This window comes from Coturnix japonica, chromosome 4 (genome assembly GCF_054131305.1).
Source record: "Coturnix japonica strain WE chromosome 4, WE-NBRP24, whole genome shotgun sequence".
NCBI lineage: Eukaryota > Metazoa > Chordata > Aves > Galliformes > Phasianidae > Coturnix > Coturnix japonica.
In genome coordinates this window covers 27599585-27618349 of record NC_140666.1, presented here as the reverse complement: position 1 = coordinate 27618349, position 18765 = coordinate 27599585, and the positions used below count along the sequence as shown (strand labels likewise).

At 37.8% G+C, this 18765-nt stretch overlaps 1 long non-coding RNA gene across 1 annotated transcript; it reads right to left on the bottom strand.

The window, feature by feature from the left end:
• Nucleotides 1-5474: 5474 nt before the first annotated feature.
• LOC107312974 (uncharacterized) lies at nt 5475-7586 on the bottom strand. Its single transcript, XR_001554710.3, has 2 exons — nt 7401-7586; nt 5475-6063 (listed from the first exon to the last, which is right to left on the bottom strand). It is a non-coding gene; the product is annotated as an uncharacterized LOC107312974 (long non-coding RNA).
• Between the last annotated feature and the right edge of the window lie 11179 nt (nt 7587-18765).

Genomic DNA, 18765 nt, shown 5'->3' with positions numbered 1-18765 from the left:
CGCTAATCCAGGGGTATAGTGCACAGCTGAATTGCTTCCAAATTTATTTAAAATTTTTAGGGCTTTATATTAGGAAATTTACCTTTCTATGTTTCATGTAGTTTCCTTCTTCCTCTCTCTCTCTCTTTGTCGCTTTGGGTATCTGGATATTTTCTCTTGTAAAAGATGCAATTGCACAGTGGATGTAATCTGTAAAACGGTGAGTTTTTGCTCTCCTGATGTTAATGACAGTTAGCAGACAAGCCACAAAAGAAAGTTCTCTAATGATAGTCAGACATCTGAAATGGCTTAGTATCCTCCTCCCTTTCAGGCCTTTGTGAGGAAAGATCTATACCCCATTTCCTTTTGCAGTTGGGGAACACAGGGAAAACCCTTTGTGATTCACTTCTCATACTAGTTATGTAAGCACGAGCCAGGTTGCAAAGCTTTGTAGGTGCAGTTTCTCTCCTGCCTGGGATTCTTACAATGTTATTCACTTCTTTCATGTAGCTTAAAGCTTCTCCACAGATCCATGGGGTAGATTTATTTCTTGAAAAACAGTAGTAATAATATTTTCTGTGCAATAAAAGCCCAAAGCACTTTTGCAGAGGTCATCGGGCATCATTATCCCTCTCTTATATATTAGAAAATTATAGAGCAGATATTAAAGACTTGCCTCAAACCATAAAAAAATCAGAAGCTGACTTATAAAGTCCAGTTCTCATTTCCAAAGCCTGCCCTTGGCAGTGAGCAGTTATCTACACGAATTTAGGTTTAGAGACCTTTTAGCTGCTCATGCGTCCAGTTGCATGGGTGTGATACAATAGTAAATTCTGTGTATTATGTGCAGAAACTAATTACAAGAAATTTTATTGTTCATGGAAAGAGCTATTTAGATTCAGTCATGCATTATACATGGATTGCATATAATAGATTCATTTCCAATAGAGGAATGATATTTAAATGAACTGTTGTATGTTTAATGTAGCTTTGGTAAGTCTGGTGAACAGTTACAGCAGATTCCATGGGAATTTTGAGACAGAGGGAAAGAACAAGAGGAACAGATGCTGTGTGTAGCTTCAGAAAGATACTGAAATCAAATATAATTCTCACTGTATAACAATGGTAAGGCTCATGACTGAAAAAGAAAAAAAAAAGTGTTTTTTTTTTTCTTTTTTGACAGGTTGACAGGCAATGTACATAAGTACCAAATATGTACATTAGTACAGAACAGTACTGAGTATGCCCTTACATACTCTTAATTTAATTCAAGAGGGAAATGAGAATTTTTGAGTCAGCAGGAAGCAGAGCTAAAAAATATGTTATTTTCTTTTGCCTTTGTTTCCATTTAGATATTTAAGCAATACAGGAAAGAGAAACAAAATATTTGAAACATGTCTTAGTCATTTAATACCTTTGGGCATAAAGCAGCTGCCTTCTGCAAGCTCTGCTTGATCTTAACTTTCTGACTTTATCACCCCAAAAAAATGTAGCAGAAAAACAGAAAAGGTCAAATCCCAAATTATGGAGCAACATGACAGATTGCTTTTATTTCTGCATTTCATATATATAACTGAGCTTCAGAGTCTGCCAGGAGTGGTCTAGTAGATGACCTGCTTCTCTTAGGCTGCTACCTTGAAAAGCATCACTTCTTCCAGCAGAAAAAGACAGAGACTGCTAATAATGGGACAGAATCATGGAATGATCATAGAATCATAGCCAACCCATAGCAGAGGGTTGTTGGAGTTAGGGTACTTGGCTAGGGTGCAGTTGGACTTGATGATCTTTGAGGTCTTTTCCAACCTGAGTAATTCTATGATTCTATGATTCTAACAATTTGACTCCCATTTTGAATATCTGGTCCTTACAAAGTCAACCAAAACAAACAAGCAAACAAAAATGTCAAGCGATAGAATGGCTATTTCTTTCAGTCCTTATTAAAATAGATGAGTTTTGAGGAAGGTCTTTATCTTTGAGATCTTTAAACAGCAGACTGCACTTGTAAAAGAGATGTGGGTTTTTTTGTGGATTTTTTTTTTTTTTTTCATTTTGTTTGGTTAAGAGAAATCAGAAGCAATCAGTCTATAAACACATTTCCAAGCTCATAAACTTCATCTGGTGCACTGGCAATAGTTTAAAATGTGTCTTATTTTTATGAGTATGACTTGCTGCTGTGTGGAAAGCTAAATTGCTACTGGAACCGAATAAACACCACATGAATCTTTAAATATAGTTTCAAACATACTATGGTGAGGTGAATAAATTTCATAATTACCGTGGCAGATTAACCATAATACCCTGTTAGGATACCATTTTACACCCGTACATAAAGCATCACAGCCAAGGGCAGTTATCGTGAGCTTTATGAGGAATCTAAGCTTTGCATAAAAATCTGCATTCTGAACAATGAGTAGAAAGTAGGTGAAAATAATTTTCCATTAGAACCATTTCATGAAGTAGTCTCCAAGGCTTCCAAGTACAAACCTGTCTACAGATACAAACTGCAGTGGGACATAGGCACCCATACAGACCTCTCAACAGTAAGTGGCTCTAAAAAACCTAGCTAACCCCAATAGCTGAGGATTAAGAATTATGCATCATCATATCTTTCAATGTTTACTAGATAATGATGGCAACTGGACCCAGGTTGGCTGCTTCATAGGCACTTGCAGAACACAAGATATCACCATCATCATTAGTTTCCATACATTCACATTCTTTCTTAACATAACTTTCTTAAAAGCACCTGAGCTGGGCCACCTTTTGGGTGGGAGTAGCCCTAATAACTCTTGACCATACACAGGAATCTATAGCTTCACACCAACCCTTGTGTTCTTCCTACAAAAAGGTGAGTCATCTTCCTCCTTCACCAGGGCACAAGACTGTGGGACCTTATTAGCACATCACCCCCCATGAGCACTGGCATGCTACATACATATTCCAGTGACTCTAGTTACACTCCACTCCCCTTCATAATGAATTTAAAGATCTACCAATGAACCTTACCAACTTCCATCATAAGACCACTTTCCACTGGTGGGAGAAGCTGCTCCTACTGGTTACCAGCAGGCCTGGTCTCATGTAAATCAAGCAGATGTCAAAAACCCCAAACCTCTGCTGAGTACGCCAGGCTTGGAGCCAGGTATTAATCCGCTGACCCATCATGTTCAGCCCCTCATCATTCTCTATTACCAGAGGGATAGAGTAGAACACAACTTGTGGTCCCAAACGCTTGACCTGTTGCCCCAAGGCTCTAAAGTCCTTTTTCCTAGTCCTTAAGGAAGTTCCTCCCATACCATTGCAGCCTATCTGAAACAACAATAGGAAATGGCAATCTGAGGGACAACTTCATGTGTCATTTGAGGCCTGCTTCATGCATCAAAGCATAATGTCAGCATTAGCATTTTATTTTGATGCAATAACAATTCTTGAAATCATCCTGAAAAGATAACGAACTGCATGTTCAAAGTAGTACAACTGCTACCTTGAAAACAATCAACTCTTGGAAAGTTTTGCTTCATTGAGCATTGGCAATGCTTAAATGATCAGTGTTATATTACCCAGTTTCCAAACCAAGGCTACATTTCTGAGCTAATGACTACAAAAACATAAAGAGGTTTGTTGTCTACTGTAAAAAAGTTAAACATGCACAAAGAAATATTGTTCTCTATTAATAACCTAGAAACATATCCTCATTGAAATATAGACAATAACAACATAAAATTTGCATGGGGCAACAGTATTTCCTATAGCAATAATATTTTTCCTTATGTAAGACGAGAAAAAGACTTTTTTCACCATTATGAACTACTGTCAGAACAGAAGCTATTTGGTAGTTATTTTATGAGCACCTGTGCTTTCTCTATCCAAATAGCTTCAGGATTTCATAAAGCTTGGATGCTACTGGGTATCTTGAATTATTCCTGAGATTTTTGTGCTAAGGTACTATCACACTGGAAATGACTTGAGTATTAGAATCTACCAAAACACAATATATTCTATCCACCACAAATATTCAGTGAGGTAACTTTCTAGAAAAATAGTAAAATTGAGATGTCTTCATAGCATATCACCTTGCAGCAACACATTTGGGAAAGACTCAAATGATGTAGAAGAGATGGGTGGTAGGAATAATAATTTCAGCAAAGCAGACACAAAGGAAGTGCCAGATACTAGAGATAACCTTCCAGCCCTAGTCAAATCTAAAAAATCCATTCTGAAATCATGTATATTCATGGTCTTGTATTTAGGATGTATTTATTCTGAAGAAGCCCTTGGCAGGTGCTCATTCTCTCCCGAAGTGATGCAGTATAACTGGAAATGTCCTTGAGCTAGTGTGTGTATGTCTGTTGTGAGAATGATCTAATACAGATCTGAGGCTGGAAATTAGTCATTTATAGTCACGGCAGAACTTTTTTCTGCCACACCTCTTCAAAAAAAGATTACTATACACTAAAAGCTTGTACATAGCTAACAACACTGAGCAGAGCTTTTCTGAAATGGCTGCTGATACTTTCTGATTTACCACCAGAGAAAATATTTCTTTTACACATCTACAGCCAAACTTTCAGCTGCTAAACAGTCAAACATTTTAAATTCTGAGGAATACTTTTAAAAGATACTATGACACTTGTCCTTGTTCATGTATGAAAGAATCTACTGCTACCCCGAATGCGTTCAATAAATAGATTCTGATTTACCTCCTGTGTTACATATGGATTAAAAATCTTTTCTGTTTCTCACAAGGGAAGATCCAGAAATGATCCTTCTAAATGCCTTTCCTTTGTCTTTCTTTTGTGTCCCGCTCTTTTCTTATTCTTCTCTTCATACCTTCTTATCTCCCTGTTACGCATTTTCTGTCTCTCTTTTCTCCTACCACACTTTTTCTTTCTTCTTTTTTCTTCCTTCCTTCCTACTTTTTCTTCTCTTCTTCCCTTTATCCCTTGTTCCCTCCCTCCCTCTCCCTTTCTTCCTTCTTTTCTCCCTCACTCTGTCCCTTCCATCCTTCAGCTTGTTTCTTTGCTTTTTTCTTTCTTTTTGACCTTCTTTCTTCTTTCTGTCTTCTAGTTATTCCTTTATTTGTTCTTTTTCAGTGTTCCTCACAGAGGAAAAAAGAAGCCAAGACTTGGATGAAATTAGCATAATTGAATAATCCTCATTTGTCTCATTATCCTCTTGGCAAAAGAAAGACTGCATCACTTGAGGTTAGAGATTCTCTGAGTTGTTCTACTACTGCTGTAATTAAAATATCAAGTCTGGTACTGCTTCTGAAAGTTTTTTTTAGATATTTGTTAAGAAAAAGACTGAGGAAGACTCTAAATAATTTTTCAGTGATGTGGGAAAAAGCTATTCTTCTTTATATGTATACCCAAGATAGGAGACGAGACAGGCAGTGAATATCTGTAACAGTTCACATATGTTTTCTAGCAATTCTGTGGCCTTTCCTTATCCCAAAGACTGTCTTGATGAGGTCATAGGAAGTGTTTTTGAGCATGTAAATGGGCAAACAATAATTTTAATGTAATTATTATAAATCACCAAAGGTGAAAGATAATTTTCATGCACAGAGCATTTAAACAAAAGAAAAAGAGAGAGGCAACTGAGAGCTATGGTGTATTCCCTTGTTACCAAGGGAAATAAAGAAAACATAGTGAAGCTAACAAATAATATCTTTTTTTACTGCTTACTGCATGGATTTTGAAGCAAATATGCTCTGTGCAGAAGTCACCTCTTCTCACAGAGAGTAAAATGTAGGTCTTTAACAAACAGCTGGAGACTGACCTTTAGAAGCACATGTTGCCTCTGATGACATCCTTGTTTAGAGGCGGGGGCTTCTGTGACCTGACACTTGACAGTGACTGACGGACTGCATACAGACAAGCAGGAGCCTCCAGAGCCACCTGCTCTGCCTGCCACACCTCAGTTGTCATCCACACCTGAAATGCAGGTATCAGCAAGATTCCCAAAGTGGACCTGAGGTACTGTTCTTCACTGAGATGTTGCCATATGTTGTTCCCCATGCATAGGAATTAAAAAACCCAAGGTCTTGAAAAGGCAACCAGGCAGAATGTAACTGGAGAGATGCTGTAACAAACAATATAAAACAATCTTCAGATTTCTCTGGGTTTTATAGGTCAGTCTTCATACAGATAGAATCAAAGAATGGTCTGGGTTGAAAAGGACCTCAAAGAGAAGAGAAGGCTCTGGGGAGACCCCATCTGTGGCTTTCCAGTAATTGAAGGGAGCATACAAACAGGAGTGCAAATGACTGTTTCCGTGAGTTAACAGTGACAGGACAAGGGGGAATGGTTTTAAACTGAGACAGGGGAGATTCAGGTTAGATATTAGGAGGAAGTTTTTCACACAGAGGGTGGTGAAACAATGGAACAGGTTGCCCAGAGAGGTTGTGGATGCACCATCCCTGGAGACATTCAAGGACAGTCTGGATATGGCTCTGGGAAGCCTGGTCTAGTGGTTGGCAACCCTGCCTATGGAAAGGGAAAGGGCAGCTAGATGATCTTTGAGGTCCTTTTCAACCCCGGCTGTTCTATGATTTAAGGATGAAATTACTTTGATTCTTTTCCATATATAATGCAGTAACAAGAGCACATATTTTTCTTATAATGTTCTGTTTTTAAGAAATGGTCAGAAAATCTAGAGAAAAACTTGCATCTAAACAATTAATTACCATAAATACCCAGCTTGCTGAAAGCATAGCTGCAAACTTAACTTGAAATTGCTTGAATTAATGCATCACTAAGGAAAATTCCAGATGTTAATGAAATACTTTCACCTGTTTGTTGGAATAAGATGGTCAAGAGATTTCAAATGAGTCAGTGAACCACCATCATTAACTAAGAGGTCAGCAGTATACAGGTGAAAAACATATAATGGCTTTTGAAGTATCTACCCTCCCTTGTGCCTTGTATGAAACAAAGATAATGTATCTTTTTTGCCCCATTGACTGCAAAAATGCTTCTAAAGTTAGGACTTTAGAAGTCCTCTTCCAACCTTAGCAATTCTATAATTCTATGATTCCTTTCAGGACTCACAGAACATACTTTTGTGTACCTGTATGTAGATACTGTAGTTATTACTATAATTTAGGCAATTGCATTTAATACAACAACAACAAAAATCTGAGATTAGTAAATAACTTTCTAAGGTAGCAAAGTGGTCCATTTAATATAAATAAACCCATTGTTGCTCTTCCAGGTTTTTATTCTGTTCTTACTTGCATAATGTGAAAGAATTGTTACTATTAGTAAATAATAATTGTATCTGCTCATTTTCAGAATGACTACAGCAGTACAAATATCTAGAAGAAAGAGCTGCAGAAAATTAAGAAATGCATTATTTTGATATTTTACTTTAAAATGCTGATTTTTTTTCTCCTTCTGTTAGCTTTAAGGGATATCTACCTTTCAGTATTTAGTACTGCTGTTTATCTGCTTTTTCCAATTGCAGGGTTCTCTTATTTCAAGTTGAACATGGCACACATGCTTGCTGGGGATTCAGAGCAATCCTTTCCATCTGTACACCTCCTTCCCAAGTTGTCTTCATCATTTGTTCGTGTGGAGGAAAAGCAGAAGAGGTGGTATAGCCTGCTAGAAAATAAACATCTATTTGCTTAAAACTTCCATAAATGCTGAAATTAGAGGAAAACAGTTTGGTGGAGTAAAGAGGCAAGATCTATAAAAAGATATTAGATTGAGCTGTTGGATCAATCTAGTAAAAAAATTACATGAGGAACCTATTAAAAGTGTCTTCAAGCAATCAAACAAATCCACCTGAGTGCAGTGTGATGTGAATATGAAACAGGGATCAGCTTAATTGTACAGAGAGGCTCTTTTTGATCCACAGATGTCTTCTGAGCCTCTTTTCCTGCAGGTTATAAAAGAGGAGTAAGTATTAGGAGACCATAATCATTCTCTGTGCATACCTTCTTGGGTACCAGCATGACCAGTGCAATCTTCAGTCCAGAGAGCTGACTCTGCACTCTGTGAAAGATTTTAGGGTTAGGTTTTTAGTTCAGCATTTTGCACCATATGAGAGATGTTTCTGCAATAATAATGGGAAAACAAAATAATGTCAGTGACAGAGTTTGAATTATATTAAATTGACATGCCTAGCTATAGAATGTACCTTTTTATTTTTCCACATCATTAATATAAAGTACAACCGGCTCTTGATAAACAGAAATATCCATTACTCAGTGGAAATACTTTAGGCTATGTGAATGACTGCTCTGAGTTCAATTCTGACTGTTTCAGTAACAATATTTGAGGAATATACCACTTTTGAGATAAACTGACCCCTCAAAAGTGAAAGTGCTTCACTGTCATGTTTGTGAAACATCATATCATGCAAGTTCTCTGTTTTTTTAATTTGTCCTTAGGCATCACCATGGTCACAGTTAGAGACAAGATATTGGATTAGAAGGGCATTGAATATGATTCAACACTACCTTACATTCTTATGACATTTTAACATTCCTAGCTTTGAAAGTCTGAAATGTAAAAAATGAAAAGGACATTTTTGAAAGAATGTAAAATTTTTTTTTTAGTGCTTTTGAAGCTACTTTGTCAAGAACTTTTTTTTTAAAAAATTCTAGAATATGCACATAATAAAAGATGATTCATCCCACATATTTTATGTCACAACTAGAATTCTTACTTCTTAATGGAAAATAGAAACAAAATTTCTTTTTGATTTTATTGTTTTTTTTTCATTAAGACTAGTTATTGAAGAATGGACTGTTCAGTGGATTAAGAATTGTTTGGCTGGTCACAGCCAAAGGGTTGTGATCACTGCTTCTATGTCAGGGTGGAGGCCGGTCACAAGCCATGTCCTTTAGGGATTGGTCTTCGAACTTTCTACAGTTGCACAGTGACAGTAAACACAAGTGCTAATTATTTTTTAATAGACTGGAAATACTACTTCAAATGCAGAAGTACTCAGAAAAAAAAAACCTCTCCTACCCCATAGTCTAGCCAATCAATATCCTGTTGGGAATGAAACTCCATTTTTAAATCTTCAGGAAGCAAAACTCTTGTGTCTTCTTTCTTACCTCCTTCCACTTGCTAGCACTTGGTTTTCTCACCTTGAGGAACTTTGCGGTTGCATAGTTTCACCTGTTCCCAGACTGTTTCCATGTCTTTGCATTTTTTTTTTTCTCTGGTGACCACCATCTTTTAGAGCTTTACATTCTACTTTCCTACTTGGCAAACAAGGAAAATTATAACAGCGCTGAAAAAGGCTGGGCAGATCCTATATCTCAATATACGGTTCATCAGGAGCTTGTCAAGTCTCGACATGCTCTGTGTCATTCCAATTACTGGGGGCTGGCAGACTATTGGCATCAGTTTGACAGAATCTTACTGTATTCCTTTTCCTTACTCCATACATACTCAGCCTTATGTGAACCTTCTGTGGTGTTGTGGGAATCCTTCTGTCAGTCCCTGAGGTTGCTACACCTCTATGGACTCTGCCCCAAGGACCTCCTCGGTGTGCTGGGTGTGAGAGTTTGAAGAAAAGGTAGTTCTTCAAAAAGCTCCAAAATGGATTATGAAATCGGTCACTGACTCATTCTTTTCTTGCTTTTGTGAAACTGTGTTTGCTCAAAAATCATACTGCAGCAAGCATGAAATATTTATCTAGCCCTTCTTTACTGTGCCCAGTTTCATCTGTGTAGCCAGGAGGCTTCTGGGCAGGATAATATCCTCTCTGGCAGGTTTTCATAGATGGAGAATATTAACCATGAGCTTGACAGTATAAAGGGGAAATGAGCATCAGAAGGAGATGCAGGTAAGCCCTAGTTAGGCTGATGAGGTTGATTTCTTCAGGCAAACAACTGAGAAGCATAAAGCATGTACTGAGCACACCCTGATCCTTCTTGATGAAAGTGGAAGAAAGAACAGTGCATGCTAGACCAAATCTGAAGTGTCCTTCACATTCTACAGTTTTGTTGGCAGACATCAGACCCCCATGAGGGATCTTCTGGAAAATACTGGCTCAGATATGCCCATCCTGTTTCTTGGTTGCTTGCACAAACACAAGGAAAAAGCTTGATAATCTTGAATGTCTTTTCCAACCTTAGCAATTCTATGATTCTATGAAAGCTGCCCTTCATGGGTGGCATGGCAAGAGAGATGTAGCTGCCAGTTTTAAAGCAGTATTGAACACCAGCCAGCACTTTCTGTGTTTCTTTACTCTTCCCTGTGTTTACTCTATCATGTAATACTGTGGGAAAAACATAATGTAAAAACTGTAGTATAATAAATTCATATGTAATATCTCCTGGGTTAGTTTATAGTCCTACTTATTGCTCTGTTAGAGCCCTCTTAAAAATCTCACAGAGCTTTAAAACCACTGATGTATGGAAAATATGTAACATCTGTTAGGATCATATTTTTACTCTACTCTTGGAACAAAATCTGACATTTGGGCCACCTTTTAAAAATAAGTGCTCATTTTTTAGACATCTCATCTTTACCACCCAAACTTGACATAGTGTTGGCCCAGTTTCCAGAAGATGCTGAGCTGCAGCTGAGATCAGATCTGTGGTTAGAGCTCAAGCTGGGCAAAAAAGAATCCACATCACAGCATGCTTTGGAAAATGTTGACACTATGTAGTTAGTAGGTGTCTTTTAGCTCCATAGTGGACTTCTTCATAGTCTAAACTGCTCATAGTCTAGCTGTTTTGCAAAATCTCTGACACAGATCAGATGTGACGTAAACTTCAAAAATATTCCAAAGAGCCACATTCAAAGATGGGTTTTAAGTTTTTGTATTAAAAAAGCCTCTCCAATGGCAATGAAAAAAAAGAAGTTCTAGTGCTGAAAAAGTATTATCATAAACCATGCAGGCCTAAAGCGGAAGAAGCTTATATATTTCTTTGCCTTAAAGACAAAATGTAAGAGAATAAGTGACAGTGTAATAGTATTAATAAAATAACAGTCTGAAAGACTATCTGCCTTTTCCTGTTGATAATATCTAAAAGAATAAAAATGTTAGTTATTTCACGTGGATCTTTTTGGAAGCACTTCTTTGATTGCTGCCAGAATTTTCACTGCAACTTGGCTTGTAAAATGGAATAACTGCTTTGCCAACAGCAGTCATAAATAATGCTATATAGGGAGGTCAGAACCCAGTAGACATTGTTGTCTATTACATGATTGCCTTGTAAGGGTTTCAAAGGCAGACAATCACAGTTCCTTTATTAAGCAGAGGTTACTCCATGTCATCATTATAGTTATTTGCTGTTTTGTATAATAGTGTACCTAAAACTTCTCCAGTGCTTTCAAGTAATCATTTAACCTTTTCTTGCCAAACAAACATATTTTAACAATAACAAAGAAGGGAATAGTGGCTCCTCTAGCAGAAATTATATTTAACAATATTGCTAATAACAAGAATGATTACAGAAAATTGATATAGCAATTAACTTGTATTTTCTTTCCCAAAGGAAGGCATACATCAACATCATGGGCAACAGCAAAAGTGTCCTCTTTATTTTGTCTTATCAGACTTATTTTTGTCCAAGATTAAAATTTCATTTTGAAGATTGTGTAAATTATCCAGTTTGACCAAGGTATTTATATTCATCCTGTATGTGTTTTAGTTTGTTTTACCAAAAGCTCAGTTCATCTCCATTTACCTCCCTGAAGGGCTTCCCAGGCTTCCTGGGAGAATCAGCAGCATGCTGGCTTTCAGTCATGTACTCTATCTTTGCAATTAGTAACTCTGTAATCTAAAATAATTCCTAAATATTGAGAAAATATGAAGAGCTTGGAGTGAACCTAGCAGTGCTGGTATGTGCATAAGGCTAGTTTGAGTACTGATCCAATTGCTAGTACCTGGGTAATGTAAAGTATGTTGTATGCAAGTAATTTCTGAAATAAAAAATGTGTCTGTATCTGGAAAAAAGTTCTTACCTTTTCTTGTAACCTTGTATAAAATGGGATCACAGCTATTTTGCAAGAATAATCAAGAGAGAGCTGGGTGTAACTGAAAAAAAAAAAAGGTATGAATAATATCAGTTTGATTTTTCTCTTAGCTCCATATCACTCTCTTGGGCAGCACACTTCACTTTTACTGTACCACAAGGAATTGCAAGCAGCAGAGTTCAAGACTTAAATTTGTCTAAGTACTTTCCAAATGCTTTTCTATTTTAAAAAAGGTAATAGTACCAGGATGTGCTTACTTAAAAATAAATGTATGCTAGTCACATCTCTTCTGGCTTGTACCTTACATAGACAATCTGCAATTCTAATGAAAAATGAAAATGTTGAATTAATCATAGAATCACAGAATCATCCAGGTTGCAAAAGACCTCCAAGGTCATCCAGTCCAACCATCCACCTACTGCCAATATTTACCACTAAACCATATCCCACAGTATAACATCTAAATGTTTCTTGAACACTTCTAGGGAGAACAATTTAACCACCTCCCTGGGCAGCCTGTTCCAGTGCCTGATCACTCTTATCAGAGAAGTAATTTTTTCCTAAGTCCAATCTGGAAGAAAGGAATAAAGGTAGTGAGACATAATAAATATAAAAAATGCTGCAGCAGCATATTTGAAAAGCATGCCAAAATAAACTAATTCAGTTTTCCCCAATAGGTATGGAATAACTAGTGTTTTATAAATGAAACTATCAGAAACCATAGAATTGCGTGGGTTGGAAGGGACCCCAAATATCATAAAGTTCCAACCCTCCGGCCACTAACACCTCCAGATCTAGTACTAGACCAGGCTGCCCAGGGCCCCAGCCAACATGGCCTTGAACACCTGCAAGGATGGAGCATCCACAGCCTTTCTGGGCAACATGTTCCAGCACCTCACCACTCTCTCTGTAAAAAATATGGTGTAGTGATCAGTGGCAATTTTTTCCATCTCACCTAGCAAGGTATTGGCCAAGTGAAATGAATAACAAAATCCAAAGTTTTCTCTGTTATCACTTAAAATGCTCAAGAATTGACATATTTATATAAAAGAATTATTCTCTTCCACACCCACAAGTGCTTAGAGAAGCACCTGACCTCATCAGCACAAAGTCAACAACACTGCGACACAATGTTTCTGAGAGGATGGCAAAGAAGGAAGAAAGAACTGCCTCTCAACATCTGCAGGAACTTGTAGAAAGACTACAAGACTATAATATACATATATATATATATTTATATATATACACACACACAAACATATACATATACCCATTTTTCTAACATACTGAAGTTTACTGAGAGTACCACCGTGATAGTTAGCAAATGCATGCTACATACAGGCATGTAACACCTGCCAATTACCTCTGCAGCACGAAAGTACTTTTTCACTCTTGTAAAAAAAAATAATCAGAAATTCCTATCATCTTTGAAACATCCCATTTTCATTCTCTTTCTTTCTCTGCTCCTCCTTGTCTGCCTTTCATTTCTCTGCAGTGGAAGAAAGAGCTAGGAAATAAATAATTTATGAGAAAAAAGAAAAATCAGAGTTTATTTATAAGGAACAATAGTTTAATACATGAAGCAGTCCTTAAAATGTCTCAGTCTTGCAGTCAGTCATGCTGAAATCTTACTGGGCTGGGCAGAGAGCCAATATAATAAAGACCTCTTTCTTCAGTTAAAAAATATCTATAAAAGGGGATTTTGACACAGACACTTTCTGGGCTCAAAGTTTTCCTTCAGACAAGCTTCCCTTTTCTTGCTATTAGCCTGGATCTTCCAGTATCTCAACCCCCTATATGCCCCTGCTCCAGCTCACACCTCCCCATGCTGCTAGTGCCACATACAGTGCATGTGTCAGAAGTGCTATGTTCTGCCAGTCAGCAAAACGTCAGACCTTTAATAAGGATTGTTCCTATTCTGTTCTGGATTGCTTTCAAATAACAGGAATAAATGGATGCCAAAGGTGTGCATTTAGTGGGTACACTGAAAGGCCGATAATATTTCATGTGGCTCGAGCAGATTTCTTTGTTTCTCTGCATCAGTATTGCTTTGTCAGTTGTGTATCGATGCAGTTGCCATCCCCTGTGGGGACTGCATCCCTCCTGTGATGGGAAGGGATGCTCTCTACCTCCAACCCTCAGCTACTTGCACTCCACCTTCCCACTCCCCCTCCCAGCAACAGCTCTCTATTTATACAGACCAACTGAGAATGGTGTCAAGAATCAATTAGTGGGGAAGTTCTGAATGCAGAAAGTTACTTGTTGCCTAGCAGCAGCCCAGCAAACCAGGGCTCAACTTTGATTCATTTAACCCCAAACAAACCAGTGCTGCTGGATTCTTCTTCCACATCACCTTCCAGTGTGGTGCTGGCCAGGCTGGAATGAAGTGCTCAAAGGCTTTCCTAGACATGCAGACAGGGCCTCACCACCCTGTAGCTGACCAAAACATCCAGCTGATGGAATCTGTGAAACCCCACACGAGGCTTATCAGGGTACGCTGCCTCAGCCTTGGAAGCAAGGAACATGATGGAAGTCCCACTCAGTCTAGGGAGTCAAGATGGAGAGAAACTGCTACAGGAGGACAGGCAGAGTCCGCCAGGACTCCTTGAGATACACGTTAGCTGAAAGTTCACGTCTCAGTCTCTGTTTTCTTCCTTAATAATTAATTCCATGGAGAGGAAAAGATTGATCATTTGCATAACTAAATTTTTCAGACATAGTGATCAGCCTATTAATAGAAAGCCATCCATTTGTCCATCATCATTGTACACAAAGCACTCTGTTGTTTATAAGACGTGATATTTTGAAGGACAGTAATTCATAAGCAATGAGTATAGAGGCAGACACTCTATACAGCTTAACCCCAGTTCAGAATGCACTCAGACCTTGTATTATACCTGTCAGTCGAGGAAGTCGAATCTGTGCTTTACTCTTCAGCACTACAGGAAAGTTTCCAGGAAAATGCTGGGTATATTGACAATAAAATTCATATCAAGAGGAAAAAAATTACAAGGAAATGTCAAACCACTATGTAACTGATGCACAGCAAAATCAGTGCTGTTTCATCAAATTATTAAGCTACCACACTAAAATACCTTACTAATACAGGGAAAGGATTTATGTGGAAAATACAGATATATCACTTACATTCACAAGCTGCATGAACATGAAAAACATCACCTATTCAGTCCCTGTTGTCTTCACCCGTACTTGAACTTCAGACAGAAATATTTCAATTATAGCCCCATTTTCAATTAGAGATATGAATAGTCAGTTGTTCCACCAGAACATGCATGCTTATTATTTGTCTAATTATGATCTGTGGCAGGAGAAAAAGTCTGAGCAGCACCTATTCAGATGTTTTAAGCTTTCAGTACTGTTGAAATTGCACTTTTTTCTTCTCTCTTTATAAAACTGGATTCATCTGCTGAAAGATGGCAACCAGTGTCTCTGTCTTCATTTTTAGTTTTAACAATACCATTTATATTGAGTGCTGCACATAAGAAATGGCCCTAAATACAGAAAGGAAACCCAGTTCAAATAAATAGCATGCTGATCTGAAGTGAAGCATTTCTAGAAGCTTTCTGGCCTTTCTGCAGGGTGTCAAGACAGGTGATACCAGACTCACTCCTCACTCACAACCTGTTTGTTCCACCCTCAAATACCAAGAACCAATGATTTTTGTGGGGATTTCCTGTTTTCAATATGGTTTACATGCAAAGCAACAGGAAACAGGGGCGCTGGCAGGATATATATAGGAAGGCAGATCAGAGCCCAGGAGCCAAAGTCTGAAATGCATAATAAACACAGTCCTGCCTTGGGAAATCTTTAGTGGAAATAAGCACAATGAAAAAAAACCAACACAAAACCAATTGAAAAAAATAACTACTGAGCCTGCCCTGAAGATCTCTAATACGATTTTAAATTAATAAAGTCTGAAAAGCCTTTATGTATAAACTTGATGACTGTCACTATTTAATACTCTTGCTTTAGAAGAGCAAAATCAGTTTGCTGTTTCTTGACAGTTGGCTACAGCCACACAGAAGTAACACATCATAAGAAATTCACAAGAAGCAAACATAGCCTGTTGGGTCCCAGCAGCAGAGAAATTATTAAGATGCTGAGCACAGAAGCTTCAAATGACCTTTTAAAACCAGTATGATCACACTGATCAATCCAATTTCACACCAATATGTGTAACAGTAAGACAGAGAGCACTGATGTAGTGCAGTCTTTTGCTTTTTAGTAAGGAGGAATGAAACCCTGCAGTCAGAATTCATTTTCTTGATCAAAAATAGCAACACAATTTAGTTAAAATGTCTGGCGACTAGTGAAAAGAAGCTAAGAGATATTCAATTCTTTTCTGCCTTCTGCCACTTCTCTTAAACAACAGCTTTCAGAACAGATTTCTAATTGTTAATACATGGAAATACATCAGTACCATGCTTTTCCCACCTAGCAGTGAGGTAAGAGACATAAATTGTTTCCAGCATTGCCATAGGCACAGTGACTCTAGGCATTTCATTTTTCACCTTTTTTTTCTGTCCTTCACAAAATCAGGATAACAGCACTTAGGAGAGCGGTGTTAGGAAGCTACGTTAGCCAGCATCTCCATGTGGTTGGAGAATGTGGGAGAACAATGCAAAATGCAAAGTACTACTCAGTGGATTTCCAACCTCATTCTGCTGCCATAACTGCCACCAGCAATGCAGAACAGAGCTCTCCGTGTCTTACTGAATGCAAGTGTTCAGTGAATAATTTTTTTCCCCAGGATCTTTTCCTGTCCCAGCAGTGTTCTCTTATCTTTCATCTGTGCATATTTCCCTAGATTTGTTTTGCCATAATTTTTCTCCCATACACATTATATATTTTCCAGAGTTGTTTTGATACTGAATCCCTGAATTAAACATTTTGAATAAAAAAATTCTTGTTTATTAACTATAAAAAGAAAAATCATGGAATCGTGCAATAATGGCATCATAAAGGTTCAAAAAGACCTCTAAGATCATCAAGTCCAACCATACACCTACCACCTAATCATCTCCATTTCTTTCTTGTTTCCTAACTAGAGTGTGTGTTTATATATAGAGAGAGGCACAACAACCCATTTGTGAATAAATTGCCATAAATGACAAGAGCAGAAAGACAGCCAATAAATAAATAAATAAATAAAATAAAGGAAAAAAAATAGGTTCTGATATCCACTTCCATATCTTTGCAAAATCTTTTGCAAAGATTTATATCCACAGCACACAATTTTCTCTCGTCAATACATTTTTTCAATCCGGACATGTGGAATTACACCCACTCTTTCTGAGTCATCTTTAGATCTAAGTGGCATTAATTTCAACTAACTTCAGGAGGACTTGTGCTTACTAATGCAGCCCAAATGCTATCAGTAACTGGTTAGGAAGAGATTTCATTCATTTCAAAAGCTCTGGGCTCCTGGTAGGCATTTCCTGCATATTCATAGTTAGTAACAAGATCTCCAATTAGCACTAGAGGGCATTGGAAAAGAAAAAAAGAGTTAGTGTGCACTGAGATGCAAATGCTTTTTAGCAGTGAAAAGGAGCAATTTCATGCCAGCATGCACTGACAAGAAGCTTTTTAAAAGTTATTTTTCCCTGTTAGAGATTTGCATTTTGAGTTGAAGGCCTGAAATGTTAGTAACATAGTTACATAATCATTGTCAGTAATGGATCTACTGGTAGTTCTGATCATCATCTAACTAGTAACAAGTCATATTTTGCAATTCCATGTCAGAAATCATAGAATAGAATCACTGAATGGCTTGAGTTGGAAGGAACCACAAAGATCATCAAGTTCCAACCTCCATACCAAAGACAGGGCCACCAACCTCCAGATCTGACAGTAGAACAGGTTGTTTTAGAAATGGGGCATTGAAAATCTGAAAACCTCGGTCATACAGAATAACACAGTCCCTCTGACTGTACCAGGATACCCATTTACAAGAAGGGATTGATCTGATACTGCACATCTTGTGATGACACCCTGAGTTTTGAGATGGCCCCCAAATGGAGCAGGATCGACGAAGCCATATGAAGTTCAAGAACACTTGAGCCTGGGCATCTCTCTTCTGTGTCTACAGCCTTCTGTGTATGCACATGCCCAGAGAAACTGGGGGAAAAAGTGACAAGCCTCAAGCTAAGTCCTTACTTCTTCTAATTCATCTCTGTATCCCCCTGAAGCAATGTCTGCAGCTGCCTCTTCACATTTTTTTTTTAATCTATGGCGCAGATCTTGATAGAGGTCTTTGGAAAATAAAATTATAATCATCAATGAGGTCTCTCCTTAAAAACATTTTAGCTACATAGCATGTAAGATAAAAATATAGCTGTTTAAAATCGAGTGAAAATGTTGAATTAGTTTCATTTGTTTTTGAACTGGATTCTAATCCAGCTGATTCACTGACATGGATGAAGATTCATTTCAGAACTACAGCTGAAATCAAAAGGTTTCCAGGGGTGTTTATCGACTCACAAGATGCATCTACAATAAATTGTCTTAATACCCAGAGCATGCAAGTGGGAAGCAAGTTACCTATTAGAGGTTCAGTGAATCTTACTGTAATCACACATAACAGCCCTTAAGTAGCAATAACATTTGCAAACCACTCACATATTTGCTATTCATCATAGTATTTCTGGACAGTAAATGTCAGTTGACTAACATTCCCACTTTACAGGATGGAAGAGCAAAACAGAACGACTCATAAGGTTTGTCAAGCAGTAAAACCGTGGTTAAAACTAATTCTCACAATCTGCAGCTAAAACTTGGTGCAGTCTCACATGTTCAGTCACAGCTGCTTGCACAGAGA